Source organism: Meriones unguiculatus, chromosome 2 (assembly GCF_030254825.1).
Source record: "Meriones unguiculatus strain TT.TT164.6M chromosome 2, Bangor_MerUng_6.1, whole genome shotgun sequence".
In the NCBI taxonomy this organism is placed as follows: Eukaryota; Metazoa; Chordata; class Mammalia; order Rodentia; family Muridae; genus Meriones; species Meriones unguiculatus.
Window position 1 is genome coordinate 62715659 of NC_083350.1, and position 27536 is coordinate 62743194.

Sequence of the window (27536 nt, forward strand, 5' to 3'; positions counted from 1 at the left end):
CACATCCTTCGCTGGTTTTTGCAGAGAGAAGCACTCCAGAGAACTTCTCAGGCTGCTTTGGTGGAGTTTTGCCAATTTGGTGGACTCTCTACTGGTTCATTCCGCTGCCGCTGACCCAGGTTGCTGTTGCTACTTTGCTGTTTGACTAGACGGCTGGTATCCTGACAACTAAGTTTGGTAATCCAAAAAAACAAACAAACAAACAAAAAAACATTGACCCATATCAGCAGGAAGTAGATAAAAGGGGTCTACAGCCCCTTTCCTTACTAATCTCCTACCTAAGGTGGGGGAGGAGGAGTTGAGAGGAAGGTGAAGGTGTTTAAGAACCTTAAATAAAGTAGGTGTTTGAAAGATCTAAGCCTACGGCAGACACATGACATTAATCTGTAACAGAAAACCCATGTATGTGTACAGATATACCCAAATGAAATTTCCATGGTTCCCCAAAGAAGTACAAACCAAGAAGAGCCATGCTGGAACCAGAAGCAAAATGGATGATGACGGATAACCCTTCTGAGTTTGCCCTCTTCACAGAGGGACTGGGACATTTAAATTGGGACAGGCTGGGAACCTGGGACCACTGGGGGAGAAAAGCACAAGACTTGTACTGTCCAGTGCCCATCCATGTTGTCTGGACACTCAAAAGTTAAGACATGCAAAGTTTCATATGAGCAGAGGCTCCTTCCTGGAGGTTGAGGTATCTCCACTTGCTTGGTATCCCACACTTGACTTCCCTGCACTCCCAGGAGACAGGCAGTTCCGCACACACAAGTGTGGGAGCACAAAATCCCATGCTGACTCCCAGGAGTGAGCGCAGAGCTCATCTCAGCCACAAGCAGACCAAAACGGGGGAAGGCTCAAACTTTTCATGTGCCCATAGAAACTTCCTTCCATGTTCCATACATCCCTGCCCTGTGCCTCTCTCCTTCCCACGCAGTTCAATCCATTCAAACAGTTCCTTTACAACGGGATACAGAAACCGTAGGCTCACATCCTTCCCTGGACGGTAGAAAGTGTTCAGGTAAAAGAGAAAACAGAGCGTAGTATGTCAGCGGAGAGACCCAGAACCACTGGCTTCAAGTGCTACCCAACTATGCATGACACAACACATGCTGTGGGTATCCCTGTATTGGTTTGCTTCTGCATTCCTGACCATCAGAGCATAACAAGCCACCAAGACCACACACTGACTCCACTCCACACAGGCTTCCATTAAGCTGAAATCCAAACTCACATTACAGGCCTGCATCTGTGTCACCCCTCCCTCCACCAAACAGTAGTTATTAAATTATTAAATTATAGTTACTTTTCTGATGCTGTGATAAAATACCCCAGGGAAAGCGATTTACAGGAGAAATGGCTTCTTTGGCTTACAGTCCGTCACAGCAGGAGCCTGAGGAAGCTATTCGCATCACACCTTCAGTCGTGAAACAGAAATGATGATTGCTTGTGCTCAGCTCTCTTTCTCCATTATAGCCCAGAATCCAAGCCCAGAGAATGATGCCACTCACAGTATCTTCTCACTTCAATTAACCCAATCAAAATAATGCCCATAAGCAAGCCTGTCTCTCAGGTAATGCCAAATCTCATTAAATTGGCAATTGAGATTCACCAACATACACATACACACACCAGATGCAGTAGTTTCACTCCTGAGTGTATGTAAAGAGAGAGAGAGAGAGAGAGAGAAGAAAGAAAGAAAGAAAGAAAGAAAGAAAGAAAGAAAGAAAGAAAGAAAGAAAGAAAGAAAGAAACTGAAATAATATTAAACGTGTATGCACCTACATTCTAACCCTGCAAAGGGATACTTTCAGTTGGCCCTTATAAGGCAGGGAATTCTGACACATATTGCTACAGGGGTTGGAGGGAACTCTGAGGACACTATGCCAAATGAAATAATATAGCCATGACTAGACGAATACTATGTATTTTTAGTTACAGGTGTGAAATGCCTAGACAAGTTTGTAAAGATGTGAAAATTAGAATGAGGGTCTTCGTGAGCTGTGGACAGGGAGAAGGCAGAGCTGCTTACTAGGTATGGAGGTGTGATTTTGCAATATGACATCTGTATATGGGAGGCAGATGGTGATACAGTATTAATGTGCTTAATACCATGCAACTGGATCCTAAAAGAAGATAACAAATTTTATCTTATATGTGTTTTGCCACATTTTTAAGTGGCTAACGGGAGAACTGACAAATAACTTGAAAAGGAAGCGAGATTGCTTCAGGAATGTTTCAAAAAGCTGATGCAAAACAAGAAAGTTGGAGAGCAAGGGAAATGGCCAAAGAGGAGACACCAAGAGCAAGGCCACTTGTTTGAAAGGTAGGTTGTCTCCTTGAGCCACAATCCATCTCTGCCTGAAGGCTCTGTCTGCTTCTGACCAATGAACTTCATTTCTCCTCCAGGGAAAACCTGAACAAACAGCCCCCCAAGTGATCACCAGACATTCATTATACCGCACCTGTAGCTAAGATCCAGCTATACCAGTCCTATGCATATATCCAAAATATGCTCAAGTACACAACAAGGATATTTTTCAACCATGTTTGCAGCAGCTTTATTCATAATAGCCAGAACCTGGAAACAACCCAGATGTTCCTCTGTTAAGGAATGGATACGGAAACTGTGGTACATTTACACAATGGAATACTACTCAGCAATTAAAAACAAGGAAGTAATGAAATTTGCAGGCAAATGATGGGATCTAGAAAAGATCATCCTGAATGAGGTATCCCAGAAGCAGAAAGACACACAGTATATACTCACTTATAAGTAGATACTAGACCTTTAAGATAGGATAAACATACTAAAATCTGTACACCTGAAGAAGCTAAACAACAAGGAGGTCGAGAGGTAAGATGATCAACCCTCACTTAGACAAATAGGATGGACATTGGAAGTAGGAGAAAACAAGTTACAGGACAGGAGCCTACCATAGAGGACCTCTGAAAGACTCTACCTAGCAGTGTATCAAAGCAGATGCTGAGACTCTAACCAAACCTTGAGCAGAGTGCAGGGAATCATATGAAAGAAGGAGGAATTAATAAGACCTGGAGAGGACAGGAGCGCCACAAGGACCAAGTACATCTGGGCATAGGAGGTCTTTTCTTAGACTGATTCTCCAACCAAGGACCATGTGAGGATATAACCTAGAACCCCTGCTCAGATGTAACCCATGGCAGCTCAGCATCCAAGTGGGTTTCCCTAGTAAGGGGAACAGAGACTGTCTCTGACATGAGTGCAGTGGTGGGCTTTGACCTCCCTCCCATCCCCGAGGGAGGAGAAGCCTTGCTAGGCCACAAAGGAGGACATTGCAGCCAGTCCTGATAAGACCGGATAAGCTAGAGTCAGATGGAAGGGGAGGAGGACCTCCCCTATCAGTGGACTTAGAGAGGGGCAGGGATGAGATGAGGGATTGGGAGGGAATGAGGGAGGGGCTACAACTGGGATACAAAGTAAATAAACTGTAATTAATATAAAAAAATAAAAATAAAAAATTATTACATAAATATTCCCCCCAAAAGAGAGAGAGAGAGAGAGAGAGAGAGAGAGAGAGAGAGAGAATCTGGTCATTCAAAGCCTGGCATCTTCCCAATTAAGCACTTTCATTTTTAGCCGTTCAGAAAACAGTGAATCACTTTGAAGCAAACCATGAGGAAACACTTTTCAAAGGAAACAAAAGAAGATTTTCTTCATTTCCAAAGATGTCACAAGAAAACAATTTATGCTGTCTTCTAGTAGACTTCTCCTTTGAATTTCCACAGCACACAGCTCAACCTCAGGAAGGCTGGCTTCAGAGAAAGAGCTGAGCTGAGTACTCTAAGAGGTACAGAGGGGCCTAACAAAACCAGATTTCCACAACTTGACCCTAAAACTGCAGCTTTATAATACACTTATCCAAGAGATGATATCCTTGGATCCCTTTATTTCAGGACAACCAACTAAAATTTAAAAGTGCAATGGCAGAAGTTAAAAAAAAAATCACAGTGACATACGACCTCACACCTCTTAGAACTGCTACCAAAAACAGCTAAGTATCAGTAAGGGTTGCAGAAATAGAATAATGACTATAGAAGAACAATGTTGGCAGCTCCAAAACCTATAAATAGAATTATTATACATGGGACTTCTGTGTACACATCCAAAATAATCCAAAGCAGGGTATCAAAGACACACTGATGCCCATAGCAGAATTAGTCACAATGACCACAACATGAAAGCAATCCCAACGTCAGTGACAGGTGAAAAGTTTTTAAAAAATTATTTCTGTTTACTTATTCAGACTCTGAAACCAAAGAAATTCTGCCATTCACAACATGAATGGAAATGGAGGCTGTTATAAGGGCAAACGGGATCCAGAGCAAAGCACTGATCCTCAGCACCATAACTGGGCAAAAGTGCTGGATGGTTTCACCCATTTAAGGTATCCAAACTGGTCAAGTATATGGAGATGGACAGCAGGGTGGTGTTGTCTGGCCTGAAGGAAGGGGAAGCTGGGCCCTTGCGCTCCGTGAAGATGGAGCTTCAGCGTCACAGAACGGAAAGATTTTGAAGACTGGCCATACAGAGTACGGACACACTTAGTAAGCCACCCATTTACAGTGGCCAATTCTATTTTTGCAAAGCTTTTAAAGATATGCTTTCTTTTTGTGTGAATGTATGGATGTGCACAGGCCTATGCATGCACACAGAGAACAGAAGGGGGCCTGGATCCCTCAGCGATGTAGTTACAGGCAATTATGAGACATCTGGCTTGTTACATAGGTGCTGAGATCTGAACTCTGACCCTCATGGTTGTACACCAAGCCATGTCTGCAGCTCCTGTTTATGTACATCTCAACCACAAAAGTTCAACATGCTTATGCCTATCTACCACACATGTAACAATGTCACAGAAAGGTATGCTTTCTCATTGCCCTATCATCACAGACTATCCACAGATGCTCACATTTCACACAAGAGTGTCATCAATAGACATTCTTCTGCCTCATAACCAGTATCTACAAATTCTCTAGTAAACCAGGGAACTGTAAGGCTTCCCTGAAGACATCCTAGTTCCAGTATGAAGAGGAAGAGGGGTCCTGCACTGCCCCGTTTCCTCACCATTGTCTATGTTAAAGGCTTATGGGGTGGTTGCCAATTCTCTAGGCAAGTTTCAGAGAGGCTGGTGAAACCTTCATAACCATACTGGTGGCTGAGGACATAGCTCAGTCAAAAGTGAGTGCTTATGATGCAAGCATGAGGAACTGAGTTCCAGTGCCAGGATCCAAGTAGAAAACACAATAGCGCGTGATTATCATCACAGCATTCCAGAGGTGATCACAAGAGGATCCTTGGGGCTCATTGACCAGATAGTATAGCTGAATCAGTGAGTTCCAGTGAGTACACACACACACACACACACACACACCACCCAAAAAAGAATGTTCTCAGGGGTTTAGAGTCATTGTCATCCTTGAAAGACATTATCATAAAATGTACTTCTACCAACAGGAGTTCCCACCCTCCCTCCCACCACCTCTATCTTCAGGAGACTGGAGGTCCCAAGGCACCTGCCGAGTTCAGTTCCTGCATTTGGGATATTTTCATTTGTAAAACAGCAAGTTTAATCAGAAAAATATGTTAAGATTAAAATCATACTCAAAATAGCCTTTTAACTTCCTGCATGTTTATTCATTTTCTGTAGCTAGTGTCCAAGCATACAGAAGGAAGAATCCATTCATTTCAAGGCCTTCACTATCTACTCCCCCTCATCTCCTACTAGGAGAACCAAAACTTTGCTTTTACTTTGGGTGGCCATGCAGTCTTTTCCATGACTCCATAGTAGCAACCTGTAGCTCCACGATGAAACTCTGGCCAGTCAGATGGAGACCAGAGTGCTGTGAGGCAAATTCCAAGAAGTTTCTGAGAAAGTCAAAACAAGCTTTTCTTCAGCCTCTGCTCTGCTGAGCTTAGGCAAGGTCACAGATCATTTGAAAGAGAACCCCTGCCTCAAATTCTTGAGCAGGGGCGGCGGGTGAATCCTATGTAATGAATGTTATTTTCTTTTGAAGACCATTCTGTTCATCATAACAGAATGATGAAAGCAATGGCAGCAACCTATTTTTTAATCTCTCCAAAACCCTACATAGGGCTAGAGAGATGGCTCAGCAGGTAAGTGCTTGCTGTACAAGTGTTGAGTTTGAATTCCTAGAACCCCGCATAATCTGGGCTCAATAGCACATATCTGTAACCTTAGAGTCCTTGTGATGGGATGAGAAATAGAAAAAAAGGAACCACCCTGAAGCTTGCTGGCCAGATAGTCTGGCATAAGCAGCATCAAACAGAAGAGAGACCAGACCCCAAACAAGGTGGAAATGAGTACCAATAACCCCAAAGCCTTCTTCTGACCACCACATGGATGCAGTGGCACACATCTGAATGAGCACACAACCAAAATGAACAAAAACCTTATTTAATAAAATAGCAAGCTGATAGGTAGCAGGCAGTAAGTCTCTGGGCTGCTTCTTACAACTAACTCATGTGAGTCTAAAATAGTTTTTACATTGCCAAAATCCACTTTCCACAAAGCAACAAGACGGCAAAACAAATGCTCTGTTAAAAAAAAAATCTAAAAGAAAATAACAAACGTGAAAATACAGTGTGTGAGAATACATTCCATAAACACTAAAATTTAAGTGGGTGAGGACAAACCACCAATGGCCATGAGATATGCACAGAATTATCATCTGTGCAGAGAAATTGAAGGGGAGCAATGAGGCATCTAGTCGACCTGAGGACAGCATAACCCAAAAATAGGCCAACTTGGGAACCACAGCAGAAACTGAGAGGGGGCACTGACCAACCACCAGCCAGCCAGCCCTGGGCTCAGAGATCAGACTGAAGGCTCTGGACAGTGTCACCTCCCCACAGCTTACTTTTGGAACAGAAGAAACTGCTGAGAGTTGGGAAAGGTAAGAACAATAATACAAAACAAAAAGAGAGAAAGGCAGAAACCTGAGAAGGCTGTCAGCCATCCTTATGAACCATATTTCTAGTGACTAAGAGGATGGACAGGCAGCTCAATGAAAAACCAGGATCCCTGAGCTAAGCTTCCTTCTGAAAGGTCAGAGGAACTGACTTCCTATAAAAATAAACAACACAGGCTCATGGGGCACATGCCTGTAACCCCAGAACTGCAGAGGCTAACATGGGAAGATTGCTTTGAGTTGGAGGCCAGCCTATGATACACAGTGAGCTCAAGGCTAAACTAGGCTATGGAACAAGACCCTGTCTACCCACACACATACCCCAAAAGAAAGACACATAAAAGCCTTGGGGACAAATCACATGCACAGTCATCACTGTAGAAAAGGAAAAGTAAATAGATAAATAGCACATACACTACAGACAATAAACGCACCCTTACAAGACTCATCTAAGTCAGCGATCTGTTCCAGGTGCAATAGGATGTATGAGGATGTTACAGGAAAGGAATGTAGGTTAGAATTAGGAACACTGAGACATTAAATGGTGGACCATTTAAATATGAAGTAAAGCAAATGATGAAATGAGAAGGAACACATAAGTGCATGAACAGATGACACTTTAAAGATGCAGAAAGCTAAAGGGGGAAGCTTCTGCTAATCAAAAATGTTGACGTGTTAGAGTCAGTAATCAGGGATTAGTGGAGATGGAGAAAATTGGGGAAGGGACAGAGAAGAAAAAATATAATAATGTGTCTGTTTGAAATGTGTCATAAAGAAACCAACAACTTTAACTACTGACCAAAAAAATGCTCTCAAAAAAAAATAATAATAACAACACAACTTCCCTTTCCCACTGAGCCATCTGGTTAACCCCCACAACTGTCCTTTACTTTATATTATGAATTAATTAGCATGGCATGGATGCAAGATGCTCACAGCTGACCAAGGCCAAATCAAGGTGTGTAAGTACATATGAGTCACAATGCAGACTGTGTGAGCTTAGGGGACCTAACCCCTCCAAAGCCAGGCTTGCCTACAGAGTGAGTTCTGTGCTGGGAGAGATCCACATACAATAGTAAGTGTAATTAACTCAAATGCATAAGGTATATTTAGATTCCTAAGTTCACAATGAAATAAAAAAAATCTTGAAAATAAAAGGGAAGGAAAATCAAGCTTTTCTCCCTACTTAAGCTTTCTCACCACATAATGAACAAAAGCACTACCTATTATGCATGCATGTATGTTTGGGTGCAGAAGGCGGCCAGAGGTCAACATCTTCTAAAGCCATCCACCTTGCTTTTGTTGTTGTTTGAAATAGGATCTCTCACTGGCCTGGAATTCACCATGTAGGCTAGGCTACCAGAGAGCCCTAGAGACCCGCTTGTCTCTCCACCTCCCCAATGCTAGGATTACAAGTGATGCCAACTCACCAGGTACCAGCAGCTCACACAGGTGGTTCTAAGGATTGGATTGGGGTCCTCATATTTGTATGTAAGCACTTTCTGACCAAGCTCTCTCCAGGCCTGGGTGGCATCTCTTTATCACTCGTTGTAATCATCAGTTTAAAAGAGGATAAATTAACTTCTCAGCTTTCCCAATGCTAATGCATCCATGGCTCTCCCTACATTGAGCTTTGTGTGGACACAGGAAAGCCTAGCAGGTATTAGATTGAAAACAAGTTGAAAGCAGATTGAAAGCAAGTTGAAAACAAACAAACAAAAAACCAAACACTCAGCCCCTATGAAGCCTGCCCAAGAGGGAACTAGGGATTCAAGTCTCAAGAATCAGTGGCCAATTTGCAAAAGATACAGAGGAGAGCTAGGTGTACATGGGCCTTCTGCAGGAGGAATGTTCCAGATTCTTCATCAGACACAGTAAGAATTTTACTGTTGCTTTTTTTTCCATTTATTTAAGAAAGGAGGCCTGATGAACTGAGACTTATTTTTAAGGGTTTTGTTGTTTTTAATTTTCAGGTGAGCAAGATGGATCAGTGGGGAAAGGTTCTTGCTGTTATGTCTGGGTTTGAGCCCCAGGATCCACGTAACTAAAACAGAGAATCAAGTTGATATCTGGGATACACATACACATGTGCACACATACATACACACACACACACACACACACACACACACACATACACCAAGACACTTGTGTGTACATATACACAAAATATAAATAAATAGGAATTTTTTCTCTTTAAGAAATCCTTTACAAAGTATTTTTAGCTCACATTCTGATCTTCCCCTTATTGTCCCCCACAGCACTCTCCTATTCCCTCCCTGCCAGGATCTGCCTACATGCACACCCATCGTTTGTAGCATCATAAGAGTCCCCACGCTCACCACCAATTCGTCCTTCTCACAAGCATCCAATACCATCTTACCCAGTAAACATGCCTTATCCATATGCTAAATTCAACAGGTCCTAAACTGAACTCAGCCTGCTCCCTGATGTTAGCTGCCTGACCAGACCCCCAGTTTCTCAAAGATTTATAGTTAGCCCCTACCAGCCTGATTGAAACCCCTGAGGTTTCCTCTCCCTGCCTTTTTTCCTGTGCCAGCATAAATACTCTACAGTAAACTATGTTCGCTGCCTTCAGGCATTCATTCAAAGTTTATGGAGCCTCTGAATCATCAATCCACTACCATTTGATGGATCTTGAGAGGAAATAACTTGAGGAATTCACTGTGTCATCACAGGGAACACCCTGTGATTGTCTGTACATGTGCTCATAGCTGCCCAGCTCCAGAATCCAATGACCCCAGTCAGCAGGTGGCTGGGCCAGAGACAGGTGGCAGCCTCTTGACTTGGTCCTTTGAGCCTTTTTGTCTTCAAACCATTGTACTGAAAAGAACTGTTTCAAAATAATAAAATTATACTTTAACTGTAAATTCCAATCAGTTTTCAAAGAGAATTCCCCTACATACAAAGATTCAGTTATTGTGAAAAACATCAAGTTATATAAACAAAAACATTAAAATACAGAACCAGCTTTCATTGTCTTAGGGGTAAAAACTATATTGACTTTTTTTCTTAATCAAAACCCAAGTGAGGGGCTAGGAAGGGAATTCAGCCGGTAAAGTGTTTGCCTGGCATGCATCAAGAACTCCATTGGATCCCCAGCATCTCCTAGGCCTGGTGTGCCTATCCTCTCCAGACTGGGAATGTGGAAGCAGGAGGGACAGAAGTCCAAGGTCATCCATGGCTACACAGTAAATTCCAGGCCAACCTGGGACATATGAGAACCTATCCTTTTCTTTTCTTTTTTTTTTTTAATCTAGCCTTTCACTTCCTTCTCAGCTGGTCACTCCCCAGGAAAGGCCATTATGTTATGCTTGCATAAGAACCCTTACCCTAGCCCATGGCAGATAGAGGTAGACTATTAGGCATGTGTATTTGGACTATTAGACACATGTATGGCTATCAGGAGCCACCCTCAAATCTCTTCAAAGTGTGAGCTTGGCTGCCTACACAATTCAGCCTCTATGCACGTCACTGAAGTAGATCTGTATCCTGGCATTCAGACCCACAAAAGCCCCGGCTCAGAATTGCCATACTGAATGGGTCCTGCTGAGCTTCAGGAAGCTTGACATCACAGAAGTGGCACACTGAGAGCACTGAGATTTCTAAAAAGATGCCTCCATCTTCCAGAAGTTTGCTATAAGAAATGCCTGTTTTTATGTGATCTTGAATTTGATTTGCAGGTGTTTTACTGAAAATGTTTGTGGCTATGTTCATGAGAGATTTGTCTACAATATTCTTTTTATTTGTAAACTTTTTATTAAACTGACCTAATATAAGCAATAAAACAGTAATGTATGTATATATATATGGTAAACATCATCTTAATTTTTAACAAAAGAGACAATTCTGCTCCCAGCATGACACCAAATCATCAGCATACAAATATGCTTATAAGTCAGCAGTTAACCTCCTTGAAGTGTGTTGGCTGTAGTTATAAATGGTGTCCTACCAACAGGAAAACATACAGTATGCTTGATTACAAATTCCACCTGGTCTGTGTTGAGCGCATGCTGCACTTTAATCATCACCATAGTTCCAGTGAATAGAAAATGACTAAAAATCACAACAATACTATTATGTGTGGGTTATATGCCAAATCTGTCTAAAACAGAATTCATAAAGTCAATGCAACTGTGGTGATGATTCAAGTGCAGCATGTGCTCAATACAACACTCTTTGTTACTGTTATATTTTTATCTTGTTTTGGCAACAAGGGAATGCCGACAATGTAAAAGGAGTTTGGTAGCATCCTTTTCAATTTTAAGGAACAATTTGTAAAGTGTTGGTATTTGTTCTTTAAAGAATTCTGCCTTGCAAAGAGGCTGGACATCAGAAAAATGAGAAAAGAGGGAACAAGTCAGGAGCCTGACACAGAGGACCTCTGAAAAGCTCTGCTCTGCAGACTATCAATGTACATGGTGAGACTTATAGGCAACCTTTGGGCAGAGTGCAGGGAATCTTAGGAAAGAAGTGGGAAACAGTAAGATCTGGAGAGGACAGGAACTCTACAAGGAGAGAACAGAACCAAATAATCTGAGCACAGGGGTCTTTCCTGTGACTGATATTCCAACCAAGGACTATGCATGGACATAATCTAGAACCCCTGCACAGATGGAGCCCATGGCAGTTCAGTATCCAAGTGGGTTCCATTGTAATAGGAACAGGGACTGTCTCTGACATGAACTGATTGGCCTGCTCTTTAATTACCTCCCCCTGAGGGGGAAGCAGCATTACCAGGCCACAGAAGAGGACAATGCAGCCACTCCTGATGAGATCTAATTGACAAGGGTCAGAAGGAAGGAAAAGAAGTCCTCCCCTATCAGAGGACTTGGGGAGGGGCATGCATGCAGAGGGTGGAGGAAGGGAGGATTGGGACAGGAGGAGGGAGGGAACCACGGGGGGGGGGGGAGGATACAAAGTGAATAAAGTGTCATTAATAAAGGGAAAAATAAAGAATTCTGCCTGGAATCCACCCAGATCTAGGTTTTGTATTTGTCGTTGTTGGGAATTTGTCTCACTACTTTGGTCTCATTGCTTGTCATAGATATGTTTAAGTTATTTGTCTCATCTCAGTCTAATTTTGGCTGGTCACACACATCTAGAAATTGATTCATCTCTTCCAATTTTTTTTTTTTAGTTTAGTGAAATAGATGTTTGTTTTAATGTATGTCTTTATGATTTACTGGAGTTCCTGATACCTCATGATCTTTCCTTTCATCTCCAATCTTATTACTTTGGGTCTTTCTTTTCTTTTGGTTACTTTAGCTAAGGGATTGTCAGTTGAGTTTATCTTTCCAAAGAAACAGATCTTTGTTTCATAGATTCTTTGTACTTCTTTTTTTCCTATTCCCTTAATTTATAACCTGATCAAACAACATAGCAATTCCTGAAAGACTAAAAATTATATATATATATATATATAATATCCATTATTATACATATAATAATATATTATTATACATATAATAGGTACATATTATTATATTATATATATGATATAATATATATTCTACAAATTCAAAAGAAAGAAAGACCTATTTTAACAAAATTGGAGTAGATGTTTTTAAAGCCTATACTTTGGAGGGAGTGCATGCCTTTAATACCAGCACTCAGGAGGCAGAGGCAGGTAGATCTCTGTGAGTCTGAGGCCAGCCTGCTCTACAAAGCAAGTTCCAGGATAGCCAAGGCTATACAGAGAAACTCTGCCTTGAAAAGAGACAAACAAAAACCTATACTTCAAGATACGCTCTGCATTTATACAGTGACTTAAATAATATTCAGAGTGCCACCCCCCAAAAAAATCTGGGTTCTTCCTTCCTTCATTCTCAAAGGATTCCCTCTCAAACACAAGAAACATTTGGGACAGAAGCCAGTGGTTTCCCTGGGCTAGTTAGCTGCTAGAAAGCTTGGTGTTGATTATCAATAACCTGCAACTGATGACTTACCCAAACATCTGGTCTATTCTTTATCCTTTTGTTTGTTTATTTGTTTTAAAACAGTATTTTTCTGTGTAAGAGGCTGGCTATCCTGGAACTCTCTCTGTAAACCAAGCTGGCCTCAAACTCAAAGAGATCCGCCTGGCTCTGTGTCGGGAATGCTGGAATTAAAGGTGTGTGCGATCATGCCCAGCTTGTTTTTTTAATCTTAGAAATGTCTTGTGATTGATATTCTTGTGTTTAATATACTGTCTGTATTCATTTTAACAGTATGCAGCACTTGCTATCATATTGAGGAGCAAGGAGTCTGGCTAATCATGGAAACTGAGCCAACTTCTGCTTCCTCCCATCAAAGCCCCCCCTACCCCAACAACCCCCTCCAATGCTCTGCCAGTAAGCCTCGGCCATACCCCTGACCACTTACTTCTTTGTCTCAGCTCTTTTTCATCTAATTCATCCCAAAATATTCTTCCATAAGTAGTATTCCTATTATGTATTTTCCTCCTTAGACTTAGTCTGGTTCTAACAATCCTTCATTTGCTATCTGGCACTGTGAAAATGTCATTGTCTGTTTATGAACACTACACACCAAAACTGTAATAAGTAGCCTTCATTTACATACGCCTGTATTTTAGTTTTTTGTGGGGAGAGGGTTTTGTTAGTTTTCTTGTTTGTTTTTCTTTTCTGAGAAAGGGTCCCACTCATTATGTAGGGTTAGCTTTGAACCCACAATCCTCAATGTCCCAAATGCTGGGCTCACAAACGTGTACCACCGTGTGTGCTTCACAGTGAGTCTGTGAATCAGGCCGTATCCTCCTCAGTTGAATGGCTAGGAAACCCCAAGCCTTACACATGCTGCTGATTCCTTCCTCATGAGTCCCCACCACACCCCAGTGATCTTCCAGTATTGATCCCTGCTCATGTGGTTAGCTTTATCTGCTCGTGCTCACACCATCTCTTTTTTCTAGTTGCTCCCTTAGCCCCTCTGTGTTAGACTCATAAATTCAACTTCCTCAAAGCCACTGAGCACCCAAGTCCTATTCTAGCACATGTTTTTCTACAGTCCACAGGCTGTGGGTACAGATGGAGTCACTCCTGCCTTCATATAGGGGACCAAAACTCAGGTCTCTCTGAAGTTTGCGGACTCAATATCAACCTTGGAATAAGCTCTTTGATGCCATTTAAAGTGAAGCCTTCTGGCTCCAGTCAAAATGTTCATTTTCATAAGTGACTTAGAGCCAGGATACTTTCTTCACTGCTTACATTCTGAGGCAAGCAGAGAGCCCATCTCACAGCTGGAGGGTCAGGAGTGAAGGTGTCCCTACAGTGTCACAGCTGAGAAGGTCCATCCCAACACACAGCGCTGCTGTGAAGAGATGGCTTCTTAGTTCACCCCTGAGCTTTCTCGGGGACAGCTAGAGAAGTGGTTCTCTATCAGGGCTAAGTTTTACCTCAAAGGACATACAGCAATGTCTGGACGTATTCGCAACTGGGCATTGTTCCTGGCATCCCGTGGGTGGAGGTCAGATGCTAAAAACATCCTGCAATGCACAGAACAGGCTTCACAACAGAAGCTGGTGCTGTGGGGAAGTGGTCTATAGTGTCAAGGTATAAAAGCACTAGCACATGAGGGGGGGCAAGTGCCCAAAAGATACGGTCTCTAAGCAAGCGATGGACAGGCCGTGAGATGCTCAGTGGCTATAAATTATATGTCAGGCAAGCATGAGCATCAGAATTTGGATCCCAATGCCCCACATAAAGCTGGACACACTGGCACACATCTATAATCCCAGCCCTCATGCAGGAAGATGGAAGGAGGACACGGGGACATTCCTGGAATCTCACAGGCTAGCCAGACCAGCAAATAAAGAAGAAACCCTCGGAAGGCAACAGATAAGACTGTGCTCTGACCTCCACACTCACATCCGGGCATGTGACACACACACACACAGACACACACACACAGAGACAAGGAGGAGGGGTTGAAGAGGGGTGATGGAAACAGTACAACACCCCTCACCAGTTTCAAACCCATCACAAACGTTCCCAATATTGCATCCAGTTATTCCACTCTGGAATGAAGTGGCCCAGCCCTCTACCACCACCCCTGCCCGGCCGCCCCAGGAGCATGCGGCAGGCATGGCAGATGCCGTGGAATGACACACCACAACCTTGGCTGCAGCATCTCTGCCTGCTAATTTTAATCTCTTCCTCAAAGGTCATGAATATTTTCAGACCTCTTAGCGCAAGCACATTGTGGGCAGACCCGGGACATGTTGCTTCCAGTTGGCCAAAGTACTTCATCCACCAGTGCTCCACACTGACTTATGGGCTTAACGTTGCCCGTGTCACTTTCCAGGAGACTTCTTTAAGCCATTATTGTAATTGGCAAATGATATGTAAGCACCGAAAGGCTGTGTGTCAGCAATTATATTTGTAATGAAAGTTTAATCTCCAAAGGAAAACAGTAATTCATTAAAGCCACCCTTCCCATCTGCCATCCCAGCAGCCAGAAGAAAAAGAGTCTGCTCCATGGTGAGGCATGAATCAGCTGTGAGCAGAAATCAGGACAAGCCCAGAAAAAGCCATGAAAGAAGACATAGGCACCCTGTGGGCTCCAGTACAGCTCTGTCCCCATGCCACCTTGCTGGGCCCCTGTGGGCCTAATGAGTGAAGAAAACAGCAATATGAGGATCAGAGCTGTGAGGACAGAGCCTGCCTTTCCTCTGTATACTCAGGGAGGCTGTTTTTGGTAGACAATGTTCACCTTTAGCCATTACATCTCATGAGAACTTTGGGGGAAACCCAAGAGCATTTCGGGAAGAAAGGGACGATGACTCTGAGCTCTCGTGTTTCAGCTTGGCTCTGGCTCTAATCCCAAACTCTGCTACTCTTATTATTCACATAGATGTATTAAGATCTGCCATGTGCCTTGGTTATGCCAAGGAGGCAATAATAGCTACCCTATGGCCAGTGTTTATGAAACGCTGGGCACCATTCTGGGACTCATTCCTTTAACCCCCTCTGGTGGTTAACAGTAACAACCTGACAAGGTATAGAATCACCTAGAAGACAAACCTCTGGACATGTCAGTCAAGGAGCTTCTTGACTGAGTAACTGAGATAGGCAGGCTCATCCTAAGTACAAGTGGCATCTTTCCATGTGCTGGGGACTTAGACTGAATGAAGAGAAAAAAGCCAGCTGAGCGCCAGCCCTCATCCTTCTCTGCTTTCTGAGTGGGGATGCAATGTAACCGGACGTCTCCTGCTCCTACTGCTACGCATCCCCCACCATGGTGGATAGTGCCCTCAAACAGTGGTGCCGAGCAGGTCAGTCCACTGTTAAGTAGCTTTTATCAGGTAATTTTGTCACAGCAATGAGAAAAGTAGCTGAAACACTCCCAACAGCCCTTATCATCTTGTTTTATAGGAAGGAAGGAGAGACAGAGAGAAAAAGTAGCTCGTTCAAGGTCACACAGCCTGAGTGGCAGATCCAGGGTAGAAATCAAACAGACCAGCTCCACTCCTCCAGAATTCATCCTTATTTAGAGGGGACCAGTGCCACAGGCAGGACAGCCAGAATTTCTATGCAGTGGGACTGCTCTACACATACAGAGAGAGAGAGAGAGAAAGAGAGAGACAAAGAGAGGGGAAAACAGACAGACAAACAGATGAGGGAGGGAGGAAGAGAGGAAGGGAGAGAGGGAAGGAGGAAGGGAGGGAAGGAGGGAAGGAGGGAGAGAGACAGACAAACAGGGACCTAAGACAAGCTCATCACATATCTCACCCCACTGTGGAAGAGATGACAACCAAGACCTGAAAACCTAAGAGTCGATCAAGAAGATAGCACACATACAAATCCATGGATCTGTGTGGCCTCAGAAACACATCAGGAGATGAGGGGGCAAAAGCGTGCCCTCAGGTAATCCTTGCTTCAAAACCCACCCTGTGAGGAACACATAACAGCTCACCATCAACTTTGCAAAAAAAAAAAACCTGCCCAAGGAGAGTTACAGATGGCTGAGGAGCAGGCTCACTGTGCGTGTATCTGGCTGCAATCTTTCCTGAGAGACCACCCATTGTTGCTGAGGGCCTTCAACCCGCCTAAGCTCCAAGGTCTGAGCCTGTCTGCCACTGTCCACTGCATCCCTTATAGGATGCTCCTGCCTGCCGCTGCAGAGGAAGTTTCTGTGGACAAAGACTGCCTGACCTGGATGGGGATCACACATGGATTTTAAATGTCCACAGGCATCTCTGAAGATACAGGAACCCTGGCACTTGTCTAGAAATAGGACAACTATACCTAGTCTGTGACTGTCACCAAAAGTGAGAACACTTTGCACTCAAGCCTTAGGTACCCCTCCTCTCTTTCCACATGGTGTCTCTTAGCCTCAGGACGTGGTGGATCTGTACCTGGTAGCCACAAGCCTCCCTCCAAGTGCTGGTAGCATTCTATGAAACTTGTTCTTACACTCAAAGAGGGACATACAAACAACAAAACAATCTTGACTACAATTTGAGTCCCCGGGCCAGAGAGGACTCCAACTCCAAACTTCCCATCACATTCCTTCTGCTGAGCACTCATGGCCTATCTCTGGGAATTAGACAAAGAATCCAAGGCATTCCAAGGCAGTATCTTTTCCTGGCCAGACAAGCGAGCTCCTTCTCTTCCCAAGATGGGTTCATTACTGATTATTATTGTCCCCCAAAGATTGTCATCATTTTTTTTTTACAATCCTTACTTTGCACTTAGAGTAAAATAACTCCTACTTCTCTCTCCAAATACTGTGGGCAATCATCATCACACCACCTTTATGTGCTGTAAATGTAAAATGTTCCTTGACAGACTCATGTGTTTGAATACTTAGATCCCAGCTGGTAGCACTGTTTGAGGAGGTTATGAAACCTTATAGGACATTGGGTCTGTCTGAAAAGAAAAACAGGACGCCAGAGGGTAAGCTTCATGGGTTGTAGACCAGCTCAGGTTCCGATCCGGTCTCTCTACTTCCAGCTTCTCCCAGAAATAAGCATGCAGCCTGATGTTCCTGCCACAGGAGTCCTGATCCACCATGGCAGACTGCAACCTCTCAAATCATGAACCCAAACAATCTCTCCCTCAGCTTACTCTTTTCAGGCATGTTATCACAGGGACAAAACCAACACAGTGTGCTAGGCACAGGCTGCTGCCAGCCAGTCAGGTAAGAGACAGTGGGCTGGGCCTGAGATGAGAGGCGAGCTGGGTAGGATGCCCTTCTAAAGCAGGTTAGCTGCAACCTCAAAACAACCTCTCACTCTCAGCTTGGTTCTGCGGTGACTTTTCTTATGCCATTCAAAAAGCACTGCTGAAAAGAAAAAGAAAAAACAAGGGAAGGAATATGATTGCAAGACTATGTTGCACTCCCGAGTGGGAGCAATGTGTGGGACCCAGCACGGGCACGCTGTGTTCTCCAGAACAGCAAACGCTGTGCTGGTGTCAGACTATGCACGTGGATGACATCACATTTTATTTAAAACTCACTCCCTCCCTTTGACAGTGAATATTCTGTCCTGGAAAAGAACAAAACCCAGGCACCTCCAGTTTTGGCTCAAATTGGTGAATCAACATTTCTTCAATCAGAGACACTAGAAAGGAGGAAGGCGGAAACAACTCCTGTCCTGTACACACACACACACACACACACACACACACACACACACACTTCTATCTGCCAAACCAGGCAGACTCAGATCCACTGGAGCAGAGCTACACCACCACATTTGCAAGCCCTGCATCAGTCTCTCTGTGCCAGAGAACCTCTGATGGAGTCCTGGGGACATAGGTGACACTGCTTTTTTTCCTCATGAGGTCACAACCTAATGAAAGAGGGTGGACATGGGAAAAGGAAATGCGACTTTTTCAGTGACATGCCTATTCCAAGGGCTCTCCACTACTGTCTGTCCCCAAGAAACAAGCAGCCCAGGTAAGAACAATGAAAGACGACACCCTCTCAAACACAAGGTGGAAGGTGAGGACCAACACCCAAGCACCAGAGCAAGCCTGTACCCACATTCATACACATACACACACACACACACACACACACACACACACACTCACCACATACACAAAAATAAATTAAAGGAGAAAAATATTGTTGAACATGCCTGTCATTTCAGTTATTCATGAGACTGAGTTCAAGGCCTGCCTAAGCTATGGAGTGAGTTCAAGGCCAGCCTGGACAACTTAAGGGGACCTATATCCAAAAGTGTGAAAAGATTTGAGGATATAGCTCAGTAGTTGAGCACTTGTCTACCATAAGTGCAGCCGTGGGCCGTATCCTCACCACAACAAAGAAAAGTGAAGGAAAGGCTAGAGGGAGAAAGAGAGAAAAGAAAAAGGAAGAAAGGAAGAGAGGAGGTGAAGAGCATGCCAAAGGAAAATTAAAAACAAAAAACAAAAAAAACTAGCATGTCTTAACTTTGTCCACTGTATTAACGTTTTAGTTATCAAATAAACAATGGATTTCGCTGTGACATTTCACACATATCAGTCCATACATTAATTTTTCACGTGTACTATTGTTTCAGCTATGTATATGTGTAGGTATGGTGTGTGGTAGGTGCCCTCAGAGTCTAGGGACATCGGATTTCAAGTTACAGGTGGCTGTGGAGCTGCCTGAGTGCATGCTATGCTCCTCTGCACGAACAGAACTCACTCTTAACCCACACGCCATCTCTTCAGCCCCCATGTCATTAGTTTTGTTTGTGTTTGTCCACCACTCCCCCTTCACCTCCCTTCTTGCTGATCCCCTCTTCCTAAAACAGCCCCTCCTCATTTCATGTCAAATTACCCTTTTGGCACACACCCCGCCCCTTTCCCTCTAGACCTCTCCAAAGCCGTTTTAAACATTTAATCTTGGATTCTGGCACAACTTCCCCGGGAGGTGACATCAAAAGCACTTCCACCCAAGGCCCGTATCGGTGTCTCTTGCCTGGCTCACTAACGTGCTGATCTGGGAATCCTCTGGTCCCAACCCGTCCTATGCCAGACACCACAGCCTGGAGCCCCTGCGAGTCCTGACAAGGGCCAGGCCTCAAGTCAGACCTTAGAAAACGACTGACTTCCAAATCTTGGAGAAGAGCCAAGAGGAGGACGGGCCACACCTACAACCCCAGGCCAGGCTGCGCTCAGTACCAGGCCCAGGCTGGCATATCCAGCAGAAGCCCGGTGTGAACAGCCATGGGCATGCTCAGGCCACCTCATCTGACAGGCCTACCTTGACTCCCTGTCTTCAAAATTCCTCTGATATATACAGCACGTGCGTGCACAAGAACACACATACAAAGAGAGAGAGTGAAAGGGGGAAGAGGCAGAGAGATAGAGTGAGAGCCTGGGAATTGCTCACCAGGACAGCTCCAATGGAGCTTTTTTCCAAGTCCCTAATGGAGTGGTAATTGGTTTTATGACTTCCTGATGAAGTGCAAAGCGCTCCATGGCCCTCTCTACTGCTTCCTGGTAGCCTTAAAGCCTAAGCTTAGGAAAGAGAAGTGCCCTCTCAGCTCATCCTCCAAAGCCCACACCATGCCCAGGGTATGGGGCAACTCCATTCCGTGCACACATAAGTTTTCAGTGGGGCCTTATCAGCCTATAGTCAAAATAAGTCAAATCTGGAAAAGACGGGGTGAAAATGTGCCTTTTACACAGGAATGGAGTGTTGCTAGGATTTCCTAGATGGGAGGCACACTGCCATGTCCCAGTTACACATTTCATGCAACTCTGAATAGGAAGGATGGGACCCTTCAAGTATTAGAGGCACGCTAAGCGCCTTGTGCAAGTCGGTTCTGGCTCTGGGAAGAGACCAGATCCTCTGGCATGAGAACTGTCGCATCCATGTAATTCAACTTTGCCCTAACAATTGGGTTGTGGTGTTTCAAGACCGTAGCTCAGGCTGCCCTTTAGCTTGCTGTGTATACCAGGCTCCACTATGTCCTCAAACTCTTGGCAATCCTTCTGTCTCTGTCTCCCAAGTGCTAAGAATACAGGCATGGGCCATTGCATTTTTCTAACAGTCGTAGGCAATTCTAGCAATCTATAAAGCCACAGAAAACAAGACTGTTTTGGATTGTTGAAGACACCTGCCACATATGCCCAGAGCTTGGTGTACAACATAGAACAGTGCTTAAAGTGTACACAAACAAATAGAGAAAGAGAGAGACTGTTTCAGAGCATTTACCACCAGCAGCAGGAAGCACCAGGTCCCTTTATTTTTCCTGCTATATTAAGTGGACAGTCATGCCAGGGGTGAGGTTGTCTTGTTCCTAGACACATAGAGGCCTAGAGCCTAAACTCTTGTCTGCTCTCTTCTGCCCATTCTTTGATCCCTCAAATCCATATTCAAGGTGAGTGTTTTCACTGTTCTGGTGTCAATAAAAATAGCTATCCAATCCTCACAATTCTGAAATAAAATACCATTCCTTTTGACAAGTAAAGTCACCTGTGCAAGGTCATGCAGTTTCTCAGGGATGAGTCTGATGTCAGGGCCTATACTCTCGCATCCTACCAGAGCTGGGCTGGTCAAGGGCTCAGCCAGAGACCAGAAGCACAGGTAGTTCCTGGTCAAGGATGTGAGGAAGCAAAGCAGAGAGGCTGATACAGCACTATGCAGTAAGAGACCTTGGCTGAGTACCAGGTCACTGAATGGCTAACTTCCTCATCGACTAAATGGGAACTTTAATTCCTGTTCACAGGTCATGCTCTGTATTACATGCGGTGACAGCTGCTGATGCCTTTTACTCGGTGCTCATCAGGAAGCAGAAATATTAAGTGCTTAGTGGAAATTTATTTTTCTAGTTCTGTAGAAAAGACAAATCTGTTAAAAAGTAAATCGACTATATCAAAGCCAGGCTTTTCCAGTCAGCAGCTAGACAGATGTGGATTTGAATAGCATCTTCTGTCTCACTCTGGGTCCCTAAGAGAACAACACAAAAGCTTTGTGAATCTCTCACCTTCCATAAGGCAAGGATAATGTGTCAGTAGAATTAATAAAATAATATGTTAAATGTGTACATAAAAGTTACCCAATGATAGCAGCCCTGCCTTGATGTGGATGCTGAGAAGTGCCTCGGGCTTCCCCGTGATGCTCAAAATGTCAGACCTACATCTCCACGCTCATTTCTGTCATCATCTTCCCATGTGACATCACAGGACATTCTTGCACACTCGGAGGGAAGTTTGCATTTTGTGCCTTCATCCACTCATCCCTTTGTGACATCTTAGGCCACAGAGCACATGAAGGCAGGCTGAAGCTTGTCAAGGAACCCACAGGGACAGGAGAGTGCAGGAAGTCTCCAAGGGCATCTATAACCAGCACACATCAGCTACTCGAACAGTGTGTCCACAGGCCCTGCACCAGCAACCCTATCACAATATCGCTACCACACGGCTAGGGAGAACTGAGAAATCTGCAGATCAGCCTCATTCAAGGCATTTGATGATTTATTTATAGGTATTTCTTCAGTTATGATGACAATTGACAAACCCTTTCCAAGCTCCTCCTTTGCTCAACTATCACTCTTACCCCAGTACTTGAACCTGCAATGATAGATAACAAATGTCCCAATGTTGATTTTTTTTCCCACCACCTTTAAATTAAATCCTAAGTCATCACCAGTTTTACCTAGTTTTATCTGGTTTTGCTTGGGGGTTAGTAACATTTAAATACTTCCCAGTAGGTGTTTCTAATAAAAAAAAAAAAATGGGCAATGTGCTCCCAGGATCTTCTAAGAACACTTTTCCCAAGTATGTTACCAAGTCTGGCACATGAAGAACACGGTAATGGGCACCTAATCCTGAGAAGGCTGTCTTTGAGAAGCAAGACACTGTGGAATCTTCACCTTCCTGAACTTCTGCGTCCTCCAGGAATCAAAACGTCTAGTAAAGAGACATAACATTCTATTTCCCAACAACCAACTCTGATTGTCCTGTGACAGACTGAATCTGTCCCTTCAGGGAAACAGCTATGATCACAGAGAACTGGTCACCAGAGCTTCAACTGCCCTGCACAGTGGCCGGTCTTGTGATGGGAAAACCCATAATGCAATAGAAATCTCCCCAAAGCACCGTGATAATCTGACCAGGGTTTGCTTCTTGGACATCACTGAAGGTTTTGCTAGCTGGCAGCATCTTGCAGCCTGGCTGCCAGCCTGTGGAGTACACTACCAGCACGTCCCTTGTAATTCTAGCCACAGGTATCCTACCAAATTACTCAGATCAGTTCTTTCTGCCAAAATTTGTGTTCCTTTTTAAGTGGCCGAGTTAGACATAGTCTTTGGGCCAGCCCGAAAGCAAGCGAACTGGTCATGGTTCCAAGGCAAAGTCCAAATTCTAATATCCAATATCTTAAGATCTTTAGTGGTAAAAGGAAAATAAGTCCTAGGGATGTGGTGGATAGGTTAAATAAAATCGTAGGGGGGAGTTGAGCACAACTTGAAACAAAGTTGCCCAAGAGGTTTTTATTCGTGTGTGCTCTCATCCGTACTTCCCTTCCTGGGGCCTCTAATTCCCACAGCTGACACGGGCCCCATCTTTCACGGTTCCTCCTGTCTTTATTCCACCCTGTGTTTTGCAGAGGTGAGGGCAAAGATTTGAGTGGATTCTTGAACTGTTCTTTTTATTGTTTTCTTGAGAACTCACTCACGACCACATCACAGGATCTCCTCATCTGAGGAAAGACGGGCAATGTCCGGCCCAGGTCCCAGCATCATAAGACCAGAAGCTTATACAGGGCCCAAGCCTGGTGGCAGGTGTGTGTCATGGCCCTCCAGGGTCTTTCCACTCTTCCTTTTGGTAGATGGTGGACTTCTGGGTAATTGGGCACTTGGAGCAACAAAGCCTGACAATAAGGCACCTTAGGGAGGCAGCAACACCACAAAGCAGGGAGGGCGACCCTTCCAAGAATCTCCTCCCCCACTCCTGTAAGCTACTAGACACACAGACATTCTGTGGGGTCTGCCACCTAGGACCTGTGACAGATTGATAGAAAACAGATGGCGTGAGGTACTTATCTGATTAACCCACAGAGCTTGTTTTTAACATAGAAAACAGAACTGCAGGCAAAACTGGGTCACAGGCTTGATGGGGTATGAAAGGGAGGAGGTTTAAAATAAAAGTCACCAAGCCCCAGAAGTCTCTTGCTACAGCGGTGACGCTGGACTCCAAACCCAGCCCCGCTTCGTGCTGGAGCTGTGGCTACCAGGACAGAAAACTCCTGTGATGAAGTCAAAGGTTGAAGGATCTCCATTTGTGGGTCCTGGTACCTTGAGGCAGAAACAGGAAGTGTAGGCCTCTGTACCTGAGCCCACAGTTGGTCACTGTGGAGTCCAGAACTGAAGCATAAAGAGAGCCCTACCAGTACAGAAGGACCTCTGTGGGGAGGTCGCACGAGGCCAGCTAGAAGTCTAAAGCCTGGAGACAAAGGAAGCAATGGTGGTCAGAGGGCCAAAATAACCAAATGGCTCAGGGCATCCAGGTCTTCCTAGCCTGGGAACAGTCAATTTGACTCGGTTTCTCAGTCACATGGGTTTCACATGGTCAGGGACCAGCAGCACTCGCATTGGTCTGATGGTGCCCATGGGACCAGTCCTCGTACCTTAGCACAGTAGTATCGCATCCTCCTTAACTAACACAGAAATATCGCAAAGAACTAGCAGACCCCATAAGTGTTATTTTGGTTTTGGTGTTTATTTACTGTTTCCTGGGGGGGGGGGGACACAAAACAAACAAAAAAACCTACTTTGAAGGGAAATTTCAAACCACACACAGAGCCAAGACAGAATACAGGTCTCTTGTTTCAACGTGTTCCAAAGCCTTGTGTCCTGTCACCCACCAAAGGCAATGATAGAAGCTAGAGGGGGAGCTTTTCCCAAGGGCCAGTGCAGCTCTGTTGAAAAATCAGCAAGGACTGTGGAAGGAAAGATAGGGGAGGAAGGGGAATCATGCCAACCTAGTTAAAGCGCAGGGTAGAAAGGGCGTAAAGAGGTGAACAGGATTGTGCACTCAGGCTGACGAAGGGAGGAACTGGGTGTCATGCATTACAAATCTGCCCCATCCTCTGAATCCAAAAACTTAGGGCCCTGGACACTGTTACAGGGGGCTTGTATACTGGACCAAACCTATGCCTTGCCTGGGTCCAGCCGCCACTCTGTGACACACACTAACACCTCCCTTCAGCAATGAAAGCTGGTGCTGCCCTGGGCTCCTTTCCCATTAAGACTGCGTGCACAGGCTGGGGAGACGGCTCTGTTGGTAAAGGTCTTGTCTTGCAAGCATGGGGCCATGAAGTTAAATCCTCAACACTCCTTTTTAAATTCTATTTTATGTGTACAAGTGTGTTGTCTGCATGCGTGTGTGTGTGTGTGTGTGTGTGTGTGAGAGAGAGAGAGAGAGAGAGAGAGAGAAAGAGAGAGAGAGAGATGTACATGCCTGCTATCCACAGAGGACAGAAGAGGATGACGATGTCCTGGAACTGGGGTTACAGAGGCTTGTGAACTGCCATGTGGGTATTGGGACAAAAACTCTGGTTCTCTATAAGAGTAAGCGCTCTTAGCCACTAGGCCATTTTTCCAGCAACCTATAAACTCAATTTTCAAAAGTACTAGGCCCGGTAGCACACACCATCCTAGAACTGTGACAGGCGTGCCCTTGGGCTCACTGCCAGGCAGCCTAGTCTAGTTGGCAAGTTCCCGGCCAGTGAGAACACACCCATCTCAAAACAAAATATAGTAGATGACACCTGAGGAGCACACAAGATTGTTCTCGAGTCTACAGACAGACACACAGACATACAGGCAGGCAAGTACGTGCGCACACACAGGTACCCTCAGCTCACCACAGTTCTAATACATGCTGCACACAGCTGCATGGCTTAGCCTGAAGAAGAAAATTCTTTGCATGCTCTACACGGACACCTCATTTTGTTGGTTCCTCCATCGCAGGAAACCAACTACTTCTCTCCATCTGTGGACGAACACCCTTCTCTCACGTTCTTTTCCTTAAGTATTTTCTTCATATCTTTGACTTGACCTTCTGAGCAGTGTGACAAACCTCATGCTTATCTCAGCCAGCTGAACAGCTTCTTCCCACTTCTCCATCTCCACACCCCAACCTCACTGTCACAAAGACAACGGGAAAATGACACTGACAACCTTGTGCCAAGCTGTTCTTTTGCAGCCATGCAACATGGTCTTGCTACATCTTCAGCTAAATGCTACCCTTTTAACTCGGTGCTAGGCATTTGTAAGCGTGTGCTTCCTGGACCAGAATTGACTTTTTCTTAAAGGAAAGATGAGATCAACTTCAGAAGAGTGAGAAACAAAGTTTCAAAGCCAAGCAAAAGTCCCAGCCAAACAACGTAATGATCTGTATCAGTTGTAGTCAGTGTTGTGACCAAATAAAAAGCAACTTAAAAGAGGAAAGTTTATTTTGGCTCATGGTTTGATGGGATTCAGTCCACCATGGTGGGAAAGGCATGGCTGGCTGCAGGTGGCTCTGTAGATGGCAGGATGGAACAGCTGCTTGTCCACATCTCATTGGGTCAGGGAGCAGAGACAGGGATTCTGGCATCTATGACTTCTTTTTCCACTTTTATACTGCCCCCTCCAAATGGATGGTAGCACCCATGTTTAGGACCAGTGTTTCCTCTTTAGCTAACACTCTCAGGAGACATCTTCATAGACACTCTGGGTGCATCCTCCAGGTGATTCTAAACTCAGCCTCATTGGTGATTGTGATCAACCATCTCAGGGTCTCACAATTTTCTTTCTTTTTTTTTTCCTTATTTTTGTTTTTTGCTTGTTTGTGTTTGTTTGTTTGTTTGCTTGCTTGCTTTGAGATAGGGTCTCACTGTGTAACCTGTCCTAGAATTTACTATGTCGACCAGACTGTCCTTGAACTCAAAAGGACCTATCTGCCTCTGCTGCCCAGGGGCTGAGATTTAAGGCATGGACCACTATGGCTAGCCAACTTTTCTTCTCTGACACTCTAGACTCCATTCTGACCCCATACTTCCTTGGCTTCTTTCTGTTCCTCATGCAACTCTTTCATCAGAGCCAGTTCCTTGGAACACTTTTCTGGGGTTGAAATAGGATCCCTGGCAGGATTAAAAAGATCTTTTTTCCTACTAACTTCATGAACTGCAGACTTCTCCTGCTGATCAGAGATTTCTTTTTTTAATTTAGATCTGTAAGTTCACGCCTAAGATGGAAACATCAATTTTTTTATCTCTTTAGGGATCGAAGCTGAGTTAAGAAGGCAAACTATGCATTGTTTGCTGTAATACATTACATCAGGCGTTCATACTAAAAATACACAAAAGAAAAGTCACATCAAGGACAAGCATAAATACAAAAGCCTGGGGCTTCTCTATACCAAATTCATTCCAGCCGCCTGCCAGACACGTCGGAGCTGCTACACTATCACACACACCTGTCTCTGAGACAAACTGGGATCATCAAAGCAGAGCCCCTGTGGCCTTTGGTTTTTGTGAGGGCTGCTGAGTTGCTAACCTTAAAGGCTGTCCTCCACACTCATCCCCCGGGTACAGGCTTCCAAGGTTAGTGCTGGACAATT

At 44.5% G+C, this 27536-nt stretch overlaps 1 protein-coding gene across 8 annotated transcripts in view; it reads right to left on the minus strand.

Moving 5' to 3' along the window:
- Positions 1 to 27536, minus strand: part of Fhod3 (formin homology 2 domain containing 3) — a 410673-nt gene that overhangs the window by 319582 nt on the left and 63555 nt on the right. The window lies entirely within an intron of this gene.